The sequence below is a fragment of the Artemia sp. Qi Xiang Cuo genome, chromosome 2, assembly GCF_049724085.1.
Source record: "Artemia sp. Qi Xiang Cuo chromosome 2, ASM4972408v1, whole genome shotgun sequence".
Taxonomy (NCBI): domain Eukaryota; kingdom Metazoa; phylum Arthropoda; class Branchiopoda; order Anostraca; family Artemiidae; genus Artemia; species Artemia sp. Qi Xiang Cuo.
Genome location: NC_142795.1, coordinates 94245390 through 94267382, shown reverse-complemented (window position 1 = coordinate 94267382; position 21993 = coordinate 94245390).

The following is a 21993-nucleotide window of genomic DNA, read 5'->3' as shown; positions in this document are numbered from 1 at the left end:
ATCTCTTGCTTTATTATAAATAGCAGTGTTCACTTCTCTCCGTGATTGTGTTTTCGTGACACCTGTTGTTCCACATAATAAAACACAGTATTGTATTTTTCAGCCAAGTGTGTGTCACAGTAGTGAAGCAGCTTTTGTTCTTTGTGTGAGGCAGATCACAGAAGAATTTTGGACTCAGTTCGTTTGATGAAAGAGGAAAAAAACAACAGACGTCTACTTCTTGCAAATACATTATAGAATTTAAATTAGACCCAGTTTGGAGGCCTTAACTAGGGCATGATTTAACCAATGGAAGCCACAATGTATATAAATGCAGGTTGCTTCTGGTTTCTATCTCTATTGTAACGGACAGGGATGCCTCAAGTGTGGACGGGAGGCAGCACCCCAAAATTTTTGAGATTTGGAAGTATTAGAAACAAAATAAAAAATTACACTGAATCCAAGAAAAAAACGAAGTAGCTACAGCGAATCCTCAGAGATTCCCAAGTTTCGTTCTGATTTCAATACCAATTCCAAGATCCTGTAGTGAGGGTCCAAAATTTAGTTGTACAATTTATATTTTCTGTTTAGGAAGTCTCGTAGTAATTTGTCTAGCTATCGAATATAGTTAAAGCGGAATGAAAATCTAAAATTCTACCACAAATTTGAAAAATTAAAAAAATTTTGTTGAATTTCAAAAGAAATTTAAATTTTGTTTCTTTCTTCTTTTTAAAATCCAAGGAAAATTTCTGGAGTGGACATGGTAAAATGTGAAAGTTGTATTTTATTTTTCATATTTTTTCACCAAAATTGAATAGTGAGCAATAAATAAAAAAAAAAAAAAAAATAAATATGACATTGGTTGCAACAGTTCGAAAATAAACTTTCAACTCACGACTTCTTAAAAATACTTTTAACTTAGAATGGTTGATCTGCGGCTGTCGAAAGAGCCACAACGGTTATAATGTATTTCAAATTTTGCATGCTAAAAACAAGGGAAAACAATACCTTCAATTGTTATTTTTTTGAACTGAACTGAACTGTTGATCTGAGCAGCCCAGATCAACAGTTTTCGTCCGCGTTAAAAGAAAAATAACGATTGAAGGTATTTTATCCCCAATTTTTAGCACGCAAAATAAAAAAAAAAATTAAACTGTCGTGGCTGTTTTAACACTATCGTAGATTCAAGTAGTTCAAAACTTGGTAATAAATTGCATGTGAAGTCACTTTATGAAGGAAAAAAAGTTTACATGGAAAAAAGTTTACGGAAAAGGATACTTCCAATATTTTACCACTTCACTACATACTGAGTCACTTGAAAGACGAAACCTGATAATCCTTTATCCAAGATCAAAATTATAAAAAAAATAGAAAATTATAAAAATTGGTTGGAAACTAAAGCATGGGGATCAAACGACCAAGGGAAGGGCAAATTACGGCTAATAATGAGATAGATCTTAAAAGTGCATAAATAAAAAAACATTTTTTAAAACTGAAAGTAAGGAGCAAGTTACAACTTAAAACGAACAGAAATTATTCCGAATATGGGGAAGGCTGCCCACTCCTTAATCTCTCGGTCTTTACGCTAAAGTTATTTAGTACTTTAAAAAAAACTTCTGATTATAATTGTGTTTCAGGAGTTTTTCTTAATGAACTGGGAGAAAAAAAAGTCAAACTTTAGTATAATAAGCAATGTATTGAGGAGGAGGCTTCCCCCCTCATATAAAAAAATTAAGTTAGTTTCAACTTTTAATGTTTCTCCTTTCTTTCTGTTGAAAAAGTTTTTTTTTTAATTAATATCTGATTGTTTTTCAAATAATGCCGGGAAATAAATACCCCCATGGAAAATTCCTCCTTCCGCAAAAACATTCTAAATTGATACATCCTCCCGTGTAAAATCTCCATTGGGAAGTTCTTTCGTACAATTCCAACCTCACTGAAAACTACCCCAGGATTTTTTCTCGGAAAATTCCGCCTGGAAAGTTCTCAGTAGCCTACAGTCGTGTGAAAAAAGATTTGTTTTAATTTGATTTCTGAAAGTTTTTGAAATTATGACGTAAATTCCCCCTCTGTTGAAGTTCCCAGAAAGGACCCTCCCAACCTCCTCCTCTGGAAATTTTAACCACAGAAACTTCCCTCCCCACAGAAAAGTTTCCCCGTGGAAAATCCCCCATGCAGAAAATACCAGCCCCTCCCAAAAAACGTTTGTATACATGTCAATGACAAATACTGTATGTAAACAATCGGCAAACTCCATAACTTACGCCCCTTTCCCCCGAGGCTGGTGGGCTGTGTCATCCCCAGTGGCATATATTGCATCTTTCAGCTATGCCGAACCAAATACTTGTCTCGAAATTTCCCTCATCCCTTATGGATAAAATACAGTTTATTTTTCAATAGCACAATTCTTTTCTTCTTTATTATCTAATAATTAATGCTAAATACTTGGCTTGGATTAAAACAGATAGCAGAGTCAAACTCAAAACGAGCAGAAATTAAAATGAGTAGGGTTTAAAACCCCTATGATTTCTAAAAGCCAGAATGTAATTTGTACTTTACTGAAAAAATTCAAAAGAATTTAATGAAAAAAATATGCATTGTCAGTTTAATATACATATGCTGATATTTATTCTACAAAATCTTAAAAAATTTTGGATTTCTTAAAGTTATAAAAGGGAAAACACTCAAAAGAATTTTTTCAGTAAAGCACAAATTATATTTTGGCTTTTAGAAATCATAGGGGTTTTGAATCCTACTCATATTAATTTATGCTCGTTTTGAGTTTGACTCTGTTATCGATTTTAGTTTCTGTTCGTTTGGGTTTCATTTATTTATTGATACTGATTTGGGGTAGTTGTATGCTTGGTAGATTGTTTGATTCTATTTTCGTTCATTTTTGGTTTGATGGAGTTGTTTTCTTTTTGTTGAAAAACTTATTTTGTAGAAAACGTTTTTTTAATTAATTTATGTTAGTTTTATACTTCAAAAGTCTTTTTAAGGGTAAAGTAAAATAACAGTTTTAATCTTTCCGGTTTTCCTTTAAGAATTTATAGTCTAGCCTGCTATTTATATACTGGAGAAACTTTTTCAGAAAATTTTAACAACATAAACTCTTTTCAAAATTATGGCACAAATAGTAGTGTTTAATTTTTGATTTCTTCTGCTCATTTTACGAATGGGCTCTTTTAATACGTTGAAAATAATAGCTAACTCAAAATTTGATCGGAAGTGTTTAGGGAAACGATGGGCGTGGGGGATGCATTTGCCCTCTGATCACTTTCGACTAATAAAAAATGCACTAGTCCTCTCAATTTCTAATCGAATGAACCCTTTTTGAAGCTTCTACGAAAAAACTTTCTATAAAAACCTTATATGTCCCAAGGGCATAATTTCAGACCCTTGTCCTGAGGGCTATCAGGGGAGGGGGGTGTTATGTCGTTCTGAAATTTCCAGACCTTTAAATACGTCGAACAACAAGAATATATCAAGCTGTTGATCGGAAATGTTTGGGGAAATGATGGGCGTGGGGGAGATTCTCCCTCCGTTTACTTCTGACTGTTAAAAAGGACAATAGGCCTCTCAATTTAAAAATAAATAGCCCTTTTTGAAGTTTTTGTGACAACGCTTTTTATAAAAGCTTTTATGCCCCCAGGGCATAACTTACAACCTTAGCACTGAGAGTTGTGGGGGGTTGTCATACTCAAAGACATAATTTTCGGACCCTTCAACCACCTTCAATGAAATGGCTATATCAAAATGTTGATCGGAAGTTTTTGGGGAAATGATGGGCATGAGGGGGGGGGGGGTATTCGTCCTCTGATTCCAGTTCTAATTTCCAGAACTTTCAACTATGTTGAACAAAATAGAAATGGTGGGCGTGAGAGAGGAGGGGGGGGTTAATTACCCTCCATTAACTTTCGACTATTAAAAAGGGCACTAGCCCTTTCAATTTCAAATTGAAAGAGCCCCTTTTTGAAGTTTCTACGACAACTCTATCTATAAAAACCTTATATACTCCAGGGCATAATTTACAACCTTTGCGAGGGGGCTCTGGGGGGCTTGTTATCCTCAAGTACATAATTTCCAGAATTTTCAACTACGTTGAACAAAATGGCCATCTCTAAACTTTGATTGAATGTGTATGGGGAAACAGTGGGCGTGAGAGGGGGGTTAGTTGCTCACCATTCACTTCCGACTATTAAAAAGGGCACTCGCCCTTTCAATTTCCAATCAAATGAATCCTTTTTGAAGTCACGATGGCACTGCTTTCCATAAAAACCTCATACGCTTCCAGGGCATAACTTACAACCCTTGCCCTGAGGGCTCTAAGGGGGTTATCATCCTCAGGGACCTAATTTGTAGAAGTTTCAACTACTTTGAATAAAATGGATATCTAAAAATTTTGATTGGATTTGTTTGGGGAAATGGTGGGCGTGAGAGGGGGGTTTGTTGCCCTTCAATCACTTTCGACCTTTAAAAAGGGCAATAGCCCTTTCAATTTCCAATCGAATGAGCCGTTTTTGAAGTTTTTACAACATCGCTTTCTATAAAAATCTTATATGTTCCAAGGGCACAACTTACAACCCTTGCCGTGAGGGCTGGAGGGGGGGGGGGTTGTCATCCTTAAATACCTAATTTCCAAGACTTTCAACTACGTTGAAGAAAATGGTTATCTAAAAATCTTTATTGGATGTGTTTGGGGAAAAAGTGGGCGTGATAGGGGAGTTAGTGCCCCTCAAATAACTTTCGACTATTAAAAAGGGCACTAGCCCTTTGAATTTCCAGTCGAATGAGCCCTTTTTCAAGTTTCAAGTACCTAACAAGATTTCAATAAAAACTTTAAATGCCTCCTAGGGCATAACTTATAACCATTACCCTGAAGACTGTGGGGGGAGTGTCCTGCTCAAAGATATAATTTCCAGATGTTTCAACTGGGTTGAATAAAATGGCTATCTCAAAATTTTGATTGGATGTGTTTGGGGAAATGATGGGCGTGGAAGGGGTGTTAGTTGCCTTCCAATCACTTTCTACTATTAAAAAGGGCTACGACAACACTTTCTACAAAAACCTTATATACCCCCAGGGCGTAACTTACAGCCCTTGCCCCGAAAGCTGGGGGGGGGGGTTGTCATCCCCAAAGACCGAATTTCCAGAACTTTCAGCTACGTTGAACAAATTGGCAATATCAAAGTTTTGATTGGATATGTTTGGGGAAAAGGTGGGCGTTAGAGGGGGGTTAGTTGCCCTCCAATCACTTTCGACTATTAAAAAGGGCACAAGCCCTTTGAATTTTCAATCGAATGAGCCATTTTGAAGTTTCTACGACAATACTTTCTATAAAAACCTTATATGCCCCCAAGGCATAACTTACAGCCCTTGTCCTGAAGGCTTTGGGGGACTGTCCTCCTCAAAAAAATAATTTCTATGAAGAAATCAAGTACGCTGAATAAAATGGCTATCTCAAAATTTTGATTTGATGTGTTTGGGTAAATGGTGAGCGTGTAAGGGGTGTTAGTTGCCTTCCAATCACTTTCGACTATTAAAAAGAGCACAAACCATTCCAACTTCCAATCGAATGAGCCCTTTCTGAAGTTTTTACGACAACTCCTTCGATACGAAGTGCCCTGTTCTTTAAGACAAAAAAAAAAGACATTTTGCCAACATACGTTCTTTATTTAGGCAGCGCTATTGCGCTGCCTAAGTAAACCATAAACGAACAGAAATTACAACAAATATCCGAGTCAAACTCAAAACGAGTGGAAATTAACAGACCAGAACATAATTTACACTTTACTGAAAAAATATAAATTTTTTTACTTTTATAACTTTAATAAATCAAATAATATTAACATTTTGATTACTAAATATCAGTATATGCATATTAACTGACAATGCACATTCATTTGTATTTTTTTACGTAAAGTGCAAATTATGTTCTGGCCTTGGGAAGGCATAGGGGTTTTGAGCCCAACTCATGTTAATTTCTGCTCGTTTTGAGTCTTTATTTTTTTAGTCTTTATTAGTCTTTATTAATTTGATTGGATGTGTTTGGGGAAAAGGTGGGCGTGAGAGGGGGATTAGTTGCCCTATAATTACTTTCGACTATTAAAAAGGGCACTAGACCTTTGAATTTCCAATCGAGTGATTCTTTTTTGAAGTTTCTAAGACAAAGATTTCAATAAAAACTTATGTGCCCCCAGGGCATAGCTTATAACCCTTGCCCTGAAGACTCTGGGGGGAGTGTCCTGCCCAAAGTTATAATTTCCTGAACTTTAAACAGCGTGGAACAAAATGGCCATCTCAAAATTTTGATTGGATGTGTTTGGGGAAATGGTGGGCGTGGAAGGGGCGTTAGTTGCTTTCCAATCACTTTTGACGATTAAAAAGGGCTACGAGCTATTTCAATTTTCAATCGAATGAACCCTTTTTGAAGTTTTTACGACATTTTGATTTAATCTTAAGGCAACATTTAGTTTTTAAATGTAATGGACAAATTGTAGGGTGGGCATGCGAGGGGGATTAGTTGCCGTCCAATTACTTTTGACTATTGAAAAGGGCATCAGCCCTTTCTGTTTTCAATCGAATGAGCCCTTTTCGAAGTTCATACGACAACTCCTTCGATACGAAGTGCCCTGGTCTAAGCAAAAAAAAAAAAAAAAAAAAAAAAAAAAAAAAAAAAAATACATTGTACCCACATCGATCTTTACTATAAAAATGTCAAGCCTTCAAATCACTTTCGACTATTAAAAAGGGCACTATGCCTTCCGGTTTCCAATCAAATGAGCCCTTTTGAAGTTAAAACCTTATATGCCCCTAGGGCATAACTTACAACCCTTGACCTGAGGGCTGTGAGGTGTTTTCATCCTCAATGACCTAATTTCCAGAAATTAAAACTACGTTGAATAAAATGGCTACCTCATAATTTTTATTGGATGTGTTTGGGGAAAAGGTGGGCGTGAGAGGGGGGTTAGTTTCTCTCCAATCACTTTCGACTATTAAAAAGGGTACTAGCCCTTTGAATTTTCCAATCGCATGAGCCAATTTTTGCAGTTTCTACGACAACTCTTTCTATAAAAACCTGATATGCCCCCACGGCATAACTTACAACAATTGCCCTGAAAGTTGTGGGGGAGTTTCCTCCTCAAAAACATAATTTCAATCTGGAAATCAATTACGGTGAACTAAATGGCTATCTCAAAATTTTGATTGCATGTGTTTCGGGAAATTTTGGGCGTGAGAGGGTGTTAGTTACCTTCCAATCACTTTCAACTATTAAAAAGGGCACATGCCACTCCAATTTCCAATTGAATGAGTCCTTTTCGAAGTTTCTACGACAACTTCTTCGATAGGAAGTGCCCTGCTCTAAAGGAAAAAATTAATAAATAATACATTGTGCCAACATCGTTCTTATATGCCCCCAGGGCATAACTTAAAACCCTTGCCCTGAGGGTTGTGGGGGAGTATCCTCCTCAAAACATATTTTCTATCTGGAAATCAACTACGTTATCAAAAAGGGCACTAGCCACTCCAATTTCCAATCGAATGAGCCCTTTTCGAAGTTTCTACGACAACTTCTTCGATACGAAGTGCCCTGGTATTGAAATGAAAAAAAAAAAATACATTACGCCAACATCGTTCTTTACGTAGGCAGCGCGATTGCGCTGCCTATGATCACTAATCGAAATGAGGTCACGTTTTTGACTCAAAAGGCAACTGGCTAAGGCATTAAGGCATTTAATTTCGAAGCTGATTAGATACTTGAAATATTTGGCCTCATTTTTCGTCGTTGCCAATTTTTTAGTATTTCGGTAGGAGATGATCAGAAATAATCAATGTTCAGAATTTAATTTGGCCTGGGTTGAAAAAAATATTATGAATCGGGAGTGATATGAAAGGAAATTTGGGTATGATAGGAAATCGTTTTTGAGGGTTTTTTTACGTATGCGGTAGTCCCTTCATCTAGAAACCTAGCCCAAGCTTTTCGAAACAAAATCGCGGTCTTATTTCGTGAGAATAATTGTTTCGGAGACAAAATTTATTTGATAATGATTTGGAAAATGTATCAGCCCTCCCTCAAACACAAAGTTAAAGGCCCCTTATCCCAAACAGACGCTCCTTGAATATTTCAACTAAAACCATCCACCTGCTTCCTAACCTCTCCATATAAACTATTTTGGCACTAGGTTGTGTCCTCTCATTTACCTCGCTGCTTCAGTTTTAGTAGATTCTAAGCTGTGTTGAGGTTTAAGGTATAAAACGTTTACATGGATAAAAGACTAAAATTTAATTGTCTTCTGATTTGCTAAGGATCAGCGAAAATCCTCTAAAGACAGTTAAAATACCTGCTTAAGATCAGCTTTATTTCCCTAAAGACAAAATTTGTAATACCTTCGTCTCCCTTTCCAATAACCTCTGACTGCTTGATCCCAAAGCCGTTACTAAGATGTTATAAATCCGTCATTTTAATATCCTTATTACTCATAAAGTCTTTAAGTTAAGTCCCTTCTTTAGCTTGAAAAATCACTCGACGTCGCTGATCACTGATTAGAGGATCTCTTCTTATAGTGACAACTGTGAAGGACAGATTGTCCAGCATCAGAGGCAACGATATAGCGTTGCCTGATGTAAAGGCCATACGGGTTCAATGTTTTATTATTATTTAATATTTTCTTTTTGCTGGAGGCACTTCACATGTAAGGGGTCGTTGAATAAACTTCAAAGGGGGCTCATTCGATTATAAATAAAGAGTTCTAGTACCCTTTTTAAGGGTCAAAAGTGATTGGAAGGCAACTAACACCCCTTCCACGCCCACCCTTTCCCCAAACACATCCAACGGAAATTTTGAGATAGCCATTTTGTTCAACGTAGTTGAAAGTTCTGGAAATCACAGCCCTCAGGGCAAGGGCTGTAAGTTTTGCCCTGGGGGCATGTAAGCTTTTTATAGAAAGCTTTGTCGTAAAAACTACAAAAACTCAAAACTCGATTGGAAATTGAAAAGGCTAGTGCCCTTTTTAATAGTCGAAAGTGATTGAAAGGCAACTAACACCCCTTCCACGCCCACCATTTCCCCAAGCAGATCCAATCAAAACTTTGAGATAGCCATTTTGTTCAAATTAGTTGAAAGTTCTGGAAATTATATCTTTGAGCAGGACACTCCCCAACAGTCTTTAGGGAAGGATTATAAGTTATGCCCTGGGGGGCATATATGGTTCATATGGAAGGAATGCTCGTAAAAACTTCAGAGAGGGCTCATTCGATTGGAAATTGAAAGTTCTAGTTCACTTTTTAAAAGGCAAAAGATGTCGGAGGGCGACCAACCCCCCTCCCCCCACGCGATTTTTGCCCAAATGCATCCGATAAAAATTTCAAGATAGCTATTTTGTTAAAAATAGTTCAAAGATCATATAACGAAAACTCCGGTGTCGACACAACCCCCCAGTGCCCAAGGGCAGGTGTTGTAAGTTGTGCCCTGAGGGCATGGCTACTCCCTTTGAATTTATCAGCATGAAGTTTAAACATCCACTGTGTAAACTAGCTACATCCTCCAGATAGAACAAATACGAATACGACAAACGGGTCTATGGCCAGTAAATGAAAACGAAGAAAAACAAAAACAAAAACGGGCGAAATTTACGTTTTGGTTCTTTTTTTCTTCGTTTTCATTTACTGGCCATAGATACGTTTGCTGTATTTATATTTTTTCTGTCATGGCTGGCCAGTTCGGCTTTAGATCTTTTATCCTCCAGATCCTCTGCAATTTTATCCAAGGCCTCCACTTTACACCTCCTTAGTTCATATTATAGAGCTTTCCCCACTTTCTTTACATTCCTCTTATTTTCATACGATCTATCAATCAGATAATTCTTGCACAAGCCTCTTCTCTATTTAACGCAAAACATTTTCACTAATATTCCTAGATGAGCTCTTAACTTTCTTCCCTAAGACACCATCAGGAACATCACAAATTATTTTCCTAAAATTATTTCTCCCATCTTCCAAACTGACAAATTTCAAACTCTCCGCATTAATGTTCAACTGTTCCTGGAAAAGTTCTCAAATTCTAATCGTGTAGTCTACCAACGTCATAGCTTCACGGAAGATAGTAAACCTTTAGAAATTTCAGCTTTAAATTAACCCTTGACATTACTATCTGGTGATCTTTACTTATATACCCTAGAATCTTGTTGCATCCTGCCAGTTTTTGGTTTACAATAACGTAATCAACAAGGCTAGCCATCTTACCATCATGTGAATACCATGTAAGCTTTTGAGCCATTTTATAGCCAAATACTGTGTTGGTTGTATGTAACTAAATTGTTATACCTACAAAATTGCATCAATCTGTAACCATTGCTGTTTTCTTTTCTTGCAGCAAATTTACTTAGGCTTGGATATCATCTATCCCTATTTTTACCAAATTGGGCGGTAAAATCTGGGATCCTTTCTATTTGTTCTTGTAACTGTAAGTAAAATTCATCTGAATCAGTAGTATCCCCATCATTCAGTTCTACAAGGGCATATACTACTATGACTGATAATCTGCACTTTTTAGTCATAAATTGAGTGATTCGTATCCTATTATTAATACCATCCCAACCTAAACAGGACTGGCAGTCCTAAATAATAATCTTCAGTAACTTATTTCTAACCTTGTAGCCACCATATTTAAGAAACTAATTTACGACATTATCAGCACCTGGGGCCTTATTATTTTTAATTATTTTAGTACTAATGCTAACTCTTCCTCACAAAGTAAATCTTCCTTCACATCCAAGGTATTTCAAACTTTTCATTTTCTTCTGTATGTGCTCCTGTAACTTTATCCCGGTTAGTATATTCTCTAAATGTTCTGCTCATCTCTCTTTAACTCTTTCATTACCACTAAATGTAGCCCGTCCCCATCTTTAACTGAGACAAATCTATATTGCCTACTCTCTTTCAATTTATTAGCATACCGTCTAGCTGCATCTTCCAGATCCCCTGCAATTTTATCCATGGCCTTTACTTTACACCTCCTTAGTTCATATTATAGAGCTTTCCCCACTTTCTTTACATTCCTCTTATTTTCATACGATCTATCAATCAGATAATTCTTGCACAAGCCCCTTCTCTTCTCTATTTAACACAAAGCATTTTCACTAATATTCCTAACTAATATTCCTAGTTTTCTTCCCAAAGACACCATCAGGAACATCACAAATTATAATTCTAAAATTATTTCATTCATCTTCCATATTGCCAGATTTAAACTCTCCACTCTGTATTCAACTGTTCTTGGAAAAGTTCTCTCAAATTCTAATCGTGTAGTCTACCAACGCCATAGCTTCCCCGAAGGTAGTAAACCTTTCGAAGTTTCAGCTTTAAATTAACCCTAGATATTATCAGATGGTAATCTTTACTTTCAACATCAATAACAGCACTCTTATATACCCTTGAATCTTGTATGCATCCTGCCATTTTTCGGTTTTCAATAACATAATCAATAAGGTTAGCCATCTTACCATCATGTGAATACCACGTAAAACTGTGAATACCTCGTGAATACCTCTGCAGGTTTTAGTAATAAAATGAGGGATTCACATTCTATTATTAATACCTTCCCAACCTAAACAGGACTTAGCAGCTTCCTTATTGATCATGAGCCCTACTCCCTGTCTATTTACCGTATCCTTCCTGCCTGAGTAAATAATTTCTATATCACCCAGTCTCATGTTTCCTGCCCCTGGGATACGAGTTTTCTGAAACCCCTAATAAGTCAAGTTTGAACTGTCTGAGTTCGTCGGCCCAAATTCCGATACTATATTTATTTTTTAACGTAGTAAAACTCCAAGTTGCAATCTTCATATTCTATAAATAATTGGAATTATTTTGACCTCAGGAAAAGTAATGGTCCCAGAATCAGTAAAGGACGAGGACCAACACATCTTCTCAAGTTTGTACCGAAGTGCTTAAGCTGGCTTAGAACTGGACAGCAAGAAGTCCCTGCGACCTTCAGCTAAATGGAGGCTTTTTGCAATCCCGCGCCCATCTTGGTAACAACATGGTTTTCAGCACTTGGCGATACTTTTTCTATAAACAAGAGTAGAAATCCTGCCCAGACAATCTCAAGCCTATTACCTCTGACTCATTGTGTATTCATATCTACAAATATTATGCTACTACCAGGAGGAAACCAAATAGTCAATAAATTAGTTAGGAAAAGGTTTTTCAGCCTGAAAACGCCCACCGAAAACAGACCAAGCCCAGAAGAAATATCCAGTAGTCAGAATCATGTGCAAATACTGTGTAATTTACTAGGCTATAGTTTTCTCGAGGGTACCACTCCTCAAGTGGGAAAATGAGTGACAGCAGGGTCAATTCACGATGGTCTTCAGCGTCACCATGCAATTTTATCCAGTGCTGTGAGAAAGTTTGTAACTCGCGAGACGTGTGCACACGCCGGTGGGCTCTGCTGAGTGTACTTTCGAGGGGCCGTCTTCCTTCTTCACCTGGACGAGGGTGGATGGCCCAGAAACGAGGGTTCCCAAGCTCTCTTATGGACCCCCAGGGACGAGGTTTCGCTTTGGTCTGTGCCTCGTATGGGGGTACCCAGCATACTTGTAGGATGTTCCTTTATCTGTCACCTGGGGACGGAATGAGTGGTTTTGGGGAGGTCTCTACTGAGAAGTAAACTCAGATTTATTCGGTTTACTTCAGCTAAACTCAGCAAGAGTAAACATATTTAGTATTGATTCCATCTAATTTATACAAGAACTTCCTGAAGGATAAAGAAAACTCCTATTGAAATATCATGTTCACGCTTTCCTTAATATATTTCACCGAATCTTCAGAGAATTTTGCAAATTCTAATTTTTCGGTTCGACGTCAATGGGTCGTCTTACCCAATTTTCGATACAGTTTAATCTGCGAATTTTTCATCTGTGGTATTGGGCATTGGTACTTTTTGTTATAAGCGTTTTGAACAAAACCATTACAAAAAAAGTTTGAAGAAACTTACTACCCAGAAAAAGAGAAAAAAACTTTCAATTCTGGGGGAAATTACAATCTTGTAGCTGTAATCGATTAGGACCGAAAAAGATTCTGGATTTTTGTGGTCATGTCATTGTACCATGAGACTTGTGCGTCATTTAAAAGCTAACGGAAATCTCTACTGAATATAACCATCTACGGATTTTCTACGGAAAGTTTCTGACGTTTAACGAATTATAAAAATGAGTTAATGAAAACACTGATACAGCACTGCTAAAAATAGTCTACTTCTTATGTGCTATGGAATATACTCACAAGTCAAGCAACAAACTAACGTTTCGAAAGAGCCTTTAGCCTAATATATTTTGCCCCTAATCTTGTTGCATCCTGCGAGTTTTTGGTTTACAATAACATAATCAACAAGGCTAGCCATCTTACCATCATGTGAACAGCACGTAAAATTGTGAGCCATTTTATAGCCAAATACTGTGTTGGTTGTAACTAAATTGTTATACCTACAAAATTGCATCAATCTGTAGCCATTGCTGTTTTCTTTTCTTGCACGAAATTTACTTAGGCTTGGATATCATCTATCCCTATTTTTACCAAATTGGGCGGTAAAATCTCCTAATAAAAATAAATCATATTTCTAACTCTCATTGCTTACTCTCTTTCAATTTATTAGCATACCGTCTAGCTGCATCTTCCAGATCCCCTGCAATTTTATCCATGGCCTTTACTTTACACTTCCTTAGTTCATATTATAGAGCTTTCTCCACTTTCTTTACATTCCTCTTATTTTCATACGACACGTCACTCACATAATTCTTGCACAAGCCCCTTCTCCTCTCTATTTAACATAAGGCATTTTCACTAATATTCCTAGCTAGTTCCTAGCTTTCTTCCCAAAGACACCATCAGGAACATCACAAATTATTTTTATAAAATTATTTCATCCATCTTCCATATTGCCAGATTTTAAACTCTCAACTTTTGTATTCAACTGTTCCTGGAAAATTTCTCTAAAATTCTAATCATGTAATCTACCAACGCCATAGCTTCCCGGAAAGCAGTAAACCTTTCGAAGTTTCAGCTTTAAATTAACCCTAGATATTACCAGATGGTGATCTTTACTTTTAACATCAATAACAGCACTCTTATATACCCTTGAATCTTGTATGCATCCTGCCAGTTTTCAGTTTACAATAACATAATCAATAAGGTTAGCCATCTTACCATCATGTGAATGCCACGTAAAACTGTGAATACCTCGTCATCTATCCCTATTTTAACCAAATTGGGCGGCAAAATCTCCTAATAAAAAAACTTCTCCTAATTAAGTAAAATTCATCTGAATCAGTAGTATCCTCGTCATTCAGTTCTACAAGGGCATATACTACTATGACTGATACTCTGCACTTTTTAGTCATAAAATGAGGAATTCATATTCTATTATTAATACCTTTCCAACCTAAACAGGACTTAGCAGCTTCGTTATTTATCTTGAGCCCTACTCCCTGTTTATTTATCGTATCCTTCCTGCCTGAGTAAATAATTTCTATATCACACAGATTCATGTTTCCTACCCCTGGGATAGGAGTTTTCTGAAACCCCTAATAAGTCTAATTTGAACTGTCTGAGTTCGTCGGCCAAAATTCCGATACTATACTTATTTTTTAACGTAGTAAAACTCCAAGTTGCAATTTTGATATTCTATAAATCATTGGAATTATTTAGGTATCAGGAAAAGTAATGGTCCCACAATCAGTACAGGACAAGGACCAACACGTCTTCTCAAGTTTGTACCGAAGTGCTGAAGCTGGCTTAGAACTGGACAGCAAGAAGTCCCTGGGACCTTCAGCTAAATGGAGGCTTTTTGCAATCCTGTGCCCATCTTGGTCACAACATAGTTTTCAGCACTTGGCGATACTTTTTCTATAAACAAGAGTCAAAATCCTGCACAGACAATCTCAAGCCTATTACCTCTGACTCATTGTGTATTCATATCTAAAAATATTATGCTACTACCAGGAGAGAACCAAATAGTCGATAAATTATTTAGGAAGAGGTTTTTCAGCCCGAAAAACCCAACCAAAACAGTCCAAGCCCAGAAGAAATATCCAGTAATCAGAATCCTGTGCAAATTCTGTGTAATTTACTAGGCTGTAGTTTTCTCGAGAGTATCACTCCTCAAGTGGGAATATGAGTGACCGCAAGGTCAATTCACAATGGTGTTCTGCGTCAAATTGCAATTTCATCCATTTTTGTGAGAAGGTTTGTAACTCGCGAGACGGGTTCACTGGCCGGTGGGCTCTGCTGAGTGTAAATTCGAGATGCCTTCTTTCTTCTTCACCTGGAAGAGGGTGGACGGGTAACGAGCGGTCATGTCATTGTACCATGAAACTTGTGTGGCAATTAAAGGCTAACGGAAAACTTTACTAAATCTAACCATCTACAGATTTTCTACGGAAAATTTCTGACGTTTAACGGATTATAAAAATTAATTAATGAAAACACTGATACAGCACTGCTAAAAATAGTCTACTTCTTATGTGCTATGGAATATACTCACAAGTCAAGCAACAAACTAACGTTTCGAAAGTGCCTTTAGCCCCCTATATTTTGTGTTTCATTGATATGGTGTGGTCATAAAAATTAAGGATGGGATGGAATGGAGGCAAAGAAGGGGCTCATTTGATCGAAAATTAAGACCATTATGGTCTTTTTCATAGCCCAAAATTAACTGGAGCGTTTCCACGAGCAATTTAGTTATTGTTAGGCGATCATATTTTGGTCTTGGTTATTTTATTAGATGGGGCATTAAGGGATAGTTCGCTAGGCCAAAATAAAAAAAAACCTACTCGCCAAAAGTACTCAAATAAACCAAAAGAATTCCTAGTTTTCAGAATACCTTACTTACAATATATCGAGAATTGCTCGGAGAGTTAAAGTGAAGCTTGCAGGGAGTGTAGGTAGGGTGCAAGTAAATATCACATTTTTCTTTGAGGAAGGGGTAAATCAGAAAAGCGTATTTGCTATATTCGGCTATAGCGGAGGAAGGAAACTGAACCTTTCAGGCTGTACTGGGGAACGGTAAGGGGACCTTCAAGTTTATTTGGGGAGGGGGGATAGGGGTAAACATATTGGGTCTTGGATGCACCTAAGTGTTATTTCATTACATACAAGATGGAAAACAATTACATCCAAGATTATCATCCCTTAGATGAAAATATTCACAATTAAGTAATATGGTAAACCTAAAGAGATTATATGTTACCAAATTACCAAAATAGCATATCTGCAGTATCATTTAATTCACTTGAAAAAACTTTCAGGAGCGTTGGGGGCCAAGCGGAGCTCAAAGTTTTATTTTGAAGTATAAGAGGCAGGAATTTAAACACATGTTCGATTTTGGAAATAAGAATGGCCAAAAATGGGTTATATTTCAATCCCACTAATATCGGGCACGCCCAATTGATTGGTTTAATCAGAATCCACGTATCCTATTTTGTTGTCGAGACATTTCCGATTTAAGATCAACTTAAAATGCGTTATAACCAGATTTCAACCAGTTTTGCAGAGCAAAAGTCGTTAAGTGTAGGATTCTTCCACAGTCACGAACATAACGCCTTTTAAATCATCGAGCCGTCGACAACAGCTTTTGCTTCTCCTGAACATTTTGTAAAATATCACTTAATAACTATTTTATTTTTACTGCCGCGTTGTCTCCAGCCCTCCTAAGACTTTCAGTTTTATAAGCCCCTGTGGGACTGAAATCTAGTCAAGGCTAACTTATAACTAACTTGACTTAAGTCCCATTGCACCTTTGAGGCTGCATTGGGGCTTCTTCTTTCCCGGAAATTGATGACTAAGATGGTTACATTTTAGTTGGTGTGGCACTAGATGGAGTAGCTGGTGGAGTCCGTAGGTCTGAAAGCCTTCAATCTATTTATTGCAAGGTGGACCTAGGGGCGCACGCCGTGTACCTGTTCTTCAAAGATATTTTTTTTATTTAATTGACTGATATTCATTGAATGTGAGCAAACCAGCGAAGTTGTTGACTGTTGATTTGTCCACGATAGTGTTTTAAATCAGTGATGTGTTATTTAATACCATGTCTCGTCCACATAATTAATCTTTCCCTGGAAACTGGGGTATTCCCCGATGCGCTTAAAAGGGCAAAAGTCATCCCTCTCCATAAAGGTGGGTCTAAACTAGATATCGAGAATTATAGACCTATATCAATCCTTCCCCTGTTTTAAAAAATATTTGAAAAAATTGTTCATAAGAGGCTATATGATCACCTTACGAAAGCAGGGATGTTAAGTGAAATTCAGTTCGGCTTTAGGAAAGGTCACTTGACATCTGACGCCGTACATTCTCTCTGTGATATTGTAAATAGATTTTTTGAACGTGGTGAAATCCCTTTGACTGTTTTTATTGATTTTAGAAAGGCGTTTGATACAGTGGATTTTAAAATTTTACTCAGACGTCTACAGTCCCTTGGAGTTCGTGGTAATTATCTGAAATGGTTTGATAGTTTTTTAAGTGGAAGATCTATTCAAGTTGTTTTAAATGACGTATTTTTTTCTCCCTATCAAGTGAAGTGTGGTGTACCTCAGAGATCTGTCTTTGGACCACTTCTGTACCTTGTGTATGTTGATTCAATGCGTTTTTACTTACCGGAGTGTTTTATCACGACTTTCGCGGATGATACTGCTTTAACTATGTCTAGTGGAATGATTGATGATCTATTGTTTAAAGTAAATAGGGTTTTAAAGTCATTTTATGTATTTACAAGTTTCAGCCTTTTGTCAGTGAATGTTAAAAAAACTAATTTTATGATTTTTAGGAGAGTTGGTAAGCCGCCGAGTGTTGATGGAGAGATATTTTTTAATGGTAAGCCTTTGCCACAGGTGCACGAGGTGCGTTACTTGGGCTTCCAGCTAGATTGTAATTTGTCTTGGAAGCACCATAGTGATCTTGTTGCAGCTAAAGTTGCTAGAGGTCTGGGAATTTTACGTCGTTTGAAGCATTTTTTAACATTATCAGTTCTTTTATTATTGCATCATAGTATTGTTGCGCCTTATGATTCTTATGATTGTTTGATTTTGTCTATCAATTTTTATACAAATTTTAGAAGAGTGCAGATTTTACAAAATAAAAAAGTACGTCTTCTTGGGAATTATATAGAAAATATGAATGATACCGCGTCATGTTTTACAAAATTAAGAATGCTTAACATTGATCAGATTCGCGATTACCAAGCTGGTATTTTTGCCTATAGATGTTGGAATGATGTATGTCCTCCAGTTCTTAAAATTTTTTGTCGCGTAAATAGTTCACTCCAAAGGTATGTGACTAGAGAGGCAGCAAATTTTACGGTTGAGTATAGAGACACCACACATCCAGTTTTTGGAATTCAGACTTTGGTTCTAGCTATTTGGAATGATATCCAAGTTGTCGTTTAGGAAGCTGAACACATTCGGTCGTTTAAATTAAAAATAAAAAAACATTTATTGGGAGAGGGGAGGTAATTTATTATTATTGTCATCATTAATGTGTTAATTTTTTTTTGTTTTCTTCAGAGTTTTTGGTATTATTGTTTAAATTGAGAGAGTGTTCAGGTCTTTTTTCAGGTCTTTTTTTTTTTTTTAGAATTAGAATTTTGAGAGGTTTATAATTAGAGGATTGCAGCCGTCTTTCATCAGGCTTTTTGAGCCTTACCCGGGCGGTTGCTTTTATATAGTTTATTTTGTAATTATTATTAAATAAAGCAAGTCAAGTCAAGTGCAAAAATAACGGAGATGATTGTTGCGGCATTTATTCGAGGGTCGGTCGAAAACAGGATCAGCCGCTTTGTGGCATGTTTGAAACAGGTTTTATGCGGCCATGCCCCATAGAAACAAAAATGAATTCTTGTCGAAAAGGGGCATGTTTAAGAGCTGACGTCACAAGACTTGTTTTGTTTCTTAAGCTAATACGAAGGTGATGACATGCCAATTCTAAACCAAAAACGACTCTATCGAAATGTGGCACGTATAGGCATCATGTCAAAAAACTGTTTTTTGTTCTATAAGCTAATATGAAAGCAATGGCGAAAGTTCATTTGCATTGAATAATTAAGGGTTTGCTGGAATTCAGTGGTAGAGCAAGTACTTTGAAATAAAGATGGCAGTGAGAGATAAACCCCTTTTTAAAAAATGGATGTCTTTTCAACTTACGATTTATAAATACCTACTTCTAAGGTGTAGAATGTACAAAAATAAAAGTAGACATTTTATTTGCAAATATATTTGTTTCCTTTATGTATAAATTATATTTTTCGGAAGGAGATTGTATAAAACATTTAGTTAAAAATTTTTGATGGTTTTCGTTCAAATAAGAAATTTTGTTTATCACTGGTTTCATATCAAGTGGGACTCTTGTTAAAACGGATTTAAATGGCCATGTTCACTGGAAAAGGGTGATTCTAACCCTCTAAATAGCTCCCTCTGGAGCTATTGTTTTATCCTTATATCCTTTCACTCTATACCTTCAACTCTGTTTCTACTTAGCCTTTTGTGTCATTCCTATCTAGTATTCATTCATATAGAAAACAAATTACAAGAAACGTTGAATCGATAAATACTTTATTTTAAATAAGAGATTATTTTATAAAATAAATGGTTGTGTCTTCTTCCACTGTCAAATCCATAGACACTTTGAGTGTCTGTTTTGTCGTTGTCGGGTAAACTTCGAAAGGTTATATTTTCGTTGTTTTTTTTCTTCTTTCTTTTTTGTTTAGCACTGAGGACAGCTTGAGGGAGGTCCTTGTAGAAATATTTGCTTGTTTCTTCGTCATCATGGTTTGCCACTGGCTGACAAAATCCTTGTTTTCTCACCTGTTTTGACTTTATTTTTCATTTTATTATTTTCTGATTAGAGAGCCTAAGTGTAGAAGTTTTAACTCCTATTTTCTATCTAAAATCTTGAATTTTGTACTTTTTCCTTGAAGAGATACGGTTTTATATGTTTCGTTCCCCATGCCCAATTGTAGCAAACCAAACCTAGAAGATTAGAAGAGGGCTTATTTGATCGTGAATCACAAATATTACTGACCTTTGAGAATAACCAAAGATTGGAGGGTAGCTAGCAATTGTTCCACGCCTCTTTTTACCCATATAATGACATATCAAAATTTGGTATTATTAATTTGTTTTAAACAGTAGAAAGGTCCAATAATTTATCTTTGGGGAGGAAATGATCCCTTATAGTCCAAGAAGAAGGAACTACAAGTTACGCAGTTTGCCCACCGTTCACATATAGTATTTCTCATTGCAGAATAGGAAAAAAATTATAATGGGAAGTGGTATTTTTTGGTGGGAAGGGGGTCCTTGAGTGGTATAAAGCCCTTCCGGGGGAATAATTTTGCATGGTAAGATTCAAGAAAATTTCTGTGCCAAATTTTACACAGAAAGCAGGATAGGATTTCTTGTCAAAATTTGAAAAACAATCAGAAATTCCATTTATAAAACCAAGTTTTAAGCTTAAGAGAAACAAGAGCCATTTTAAATATGAGTGGAGCGGCTCCTTTCTCAACCCTTGCGCTTTAAGCTAGTCAGTTTTTGTTATCGTTCTATGACTCGTTCCTTTAGGAATGAGTCATAGAACACAAGGGCTGTTGAATTTGAAGTATTTTTACATAACTTGCTTTTCAAACAGTTCGTGGTAACGAACTGTAAGTAAGGAGCGACCCGGCTCAATGGTAACCGAAACTCTAAAAAACTGAATTTGGTACCAATAGATACATCAAAAGAATCAGATTTTAATTCTGATTTCAAATATATAGGTTTCATCAAGTTTAATATTACTCATCAAAAGTTACGCGCCTGAGAAAATTTGGCTGGTTTTCGAAAAAAGGGGGAAAGACCCCCTAAAAGTAATTGAACCTTAATGAAATTCACACCATCATATTCAGCATATCAGAGAACCCTACTGGAAAGGTTTAAAGCTCCTATCTGCAAAAATGTGGAATTTTCCATTTTTTTCCAGAAGAAGGATCACGGGTGCGTGTGTTTTTGTTTTTTTTTCCAGGGGTGATCGTATTGACCCAGTGGTCCTAGAATATCGTAAGAGGGCTCATTGGAACGGAAATTAAAAGTTCTAGTCCCCTTTTTAAGTAACCAAAAAAAATGGGAGGGCAGCTAGGCCCCCTCCCACGCTCATTTTTTTTCTCAAAGTCACCCAAGAAAAATTTTGAGATAGCCATTTTGTCCAGCATAGTCGAAAATCTAATAAATATGTCTTTTACGATGACTTAAACCCTCACAGTTACCAGGGGAAGGTCTGCAAGATATGAAATTTGCCCATTTCTTACATATTGTATTGGTTATTGGGAAGTATACAGACATTTTCAGGAAGAATTTTTTTTGGTGGGGGGGCGGGAGAAGGGGCTATCTATTCTAATTAAACGGCCTTTGTGATTCAGGGGCTTGTGAATTAAAAAATTTGTAACTTTTAACGTAAAGAGCGTGGTATTGACTAAGGGGAGAACCCCATCATATACTTATTAAAAAAAAAAACAATAAAAAAAACAAGCGATACGGTTCAATAGTAAGCGAAACTTTTAAAAACGAAACTTTGATGTCAATAAATGTATTAAAAGAATGGGCTTATAATGCTTATTCTAAACATATGAATTTTATTAATTTTAGTATTACTCATCAAAGGCTACGAGCCTGAGAAAATTTACCTGATTTTTTAAAGAGGGTGAAACATCCCCTAAAAGTGAAAAAAATTTAGTGAAAATCACACCGTCAGATTCAGCGTATCAGAAAACCCTATAACATAGGTTTCAAGCTCATATCTGCAAAAATCTGCAACTGTGTATTTTTTGCCAGAAGAAAAATATACGAATATAGAAGTTCGTTACGTAAATTAATTTGTAAATTACGTCAGAACCAAATTTAGAGAGCCATTTAGCAAAAGAAAAGTACATTTTTTATGCAAATTTTGCTTACTTATTCAATGCCGGCGAGCCAAAATAAAAGCTGCATTAACTAA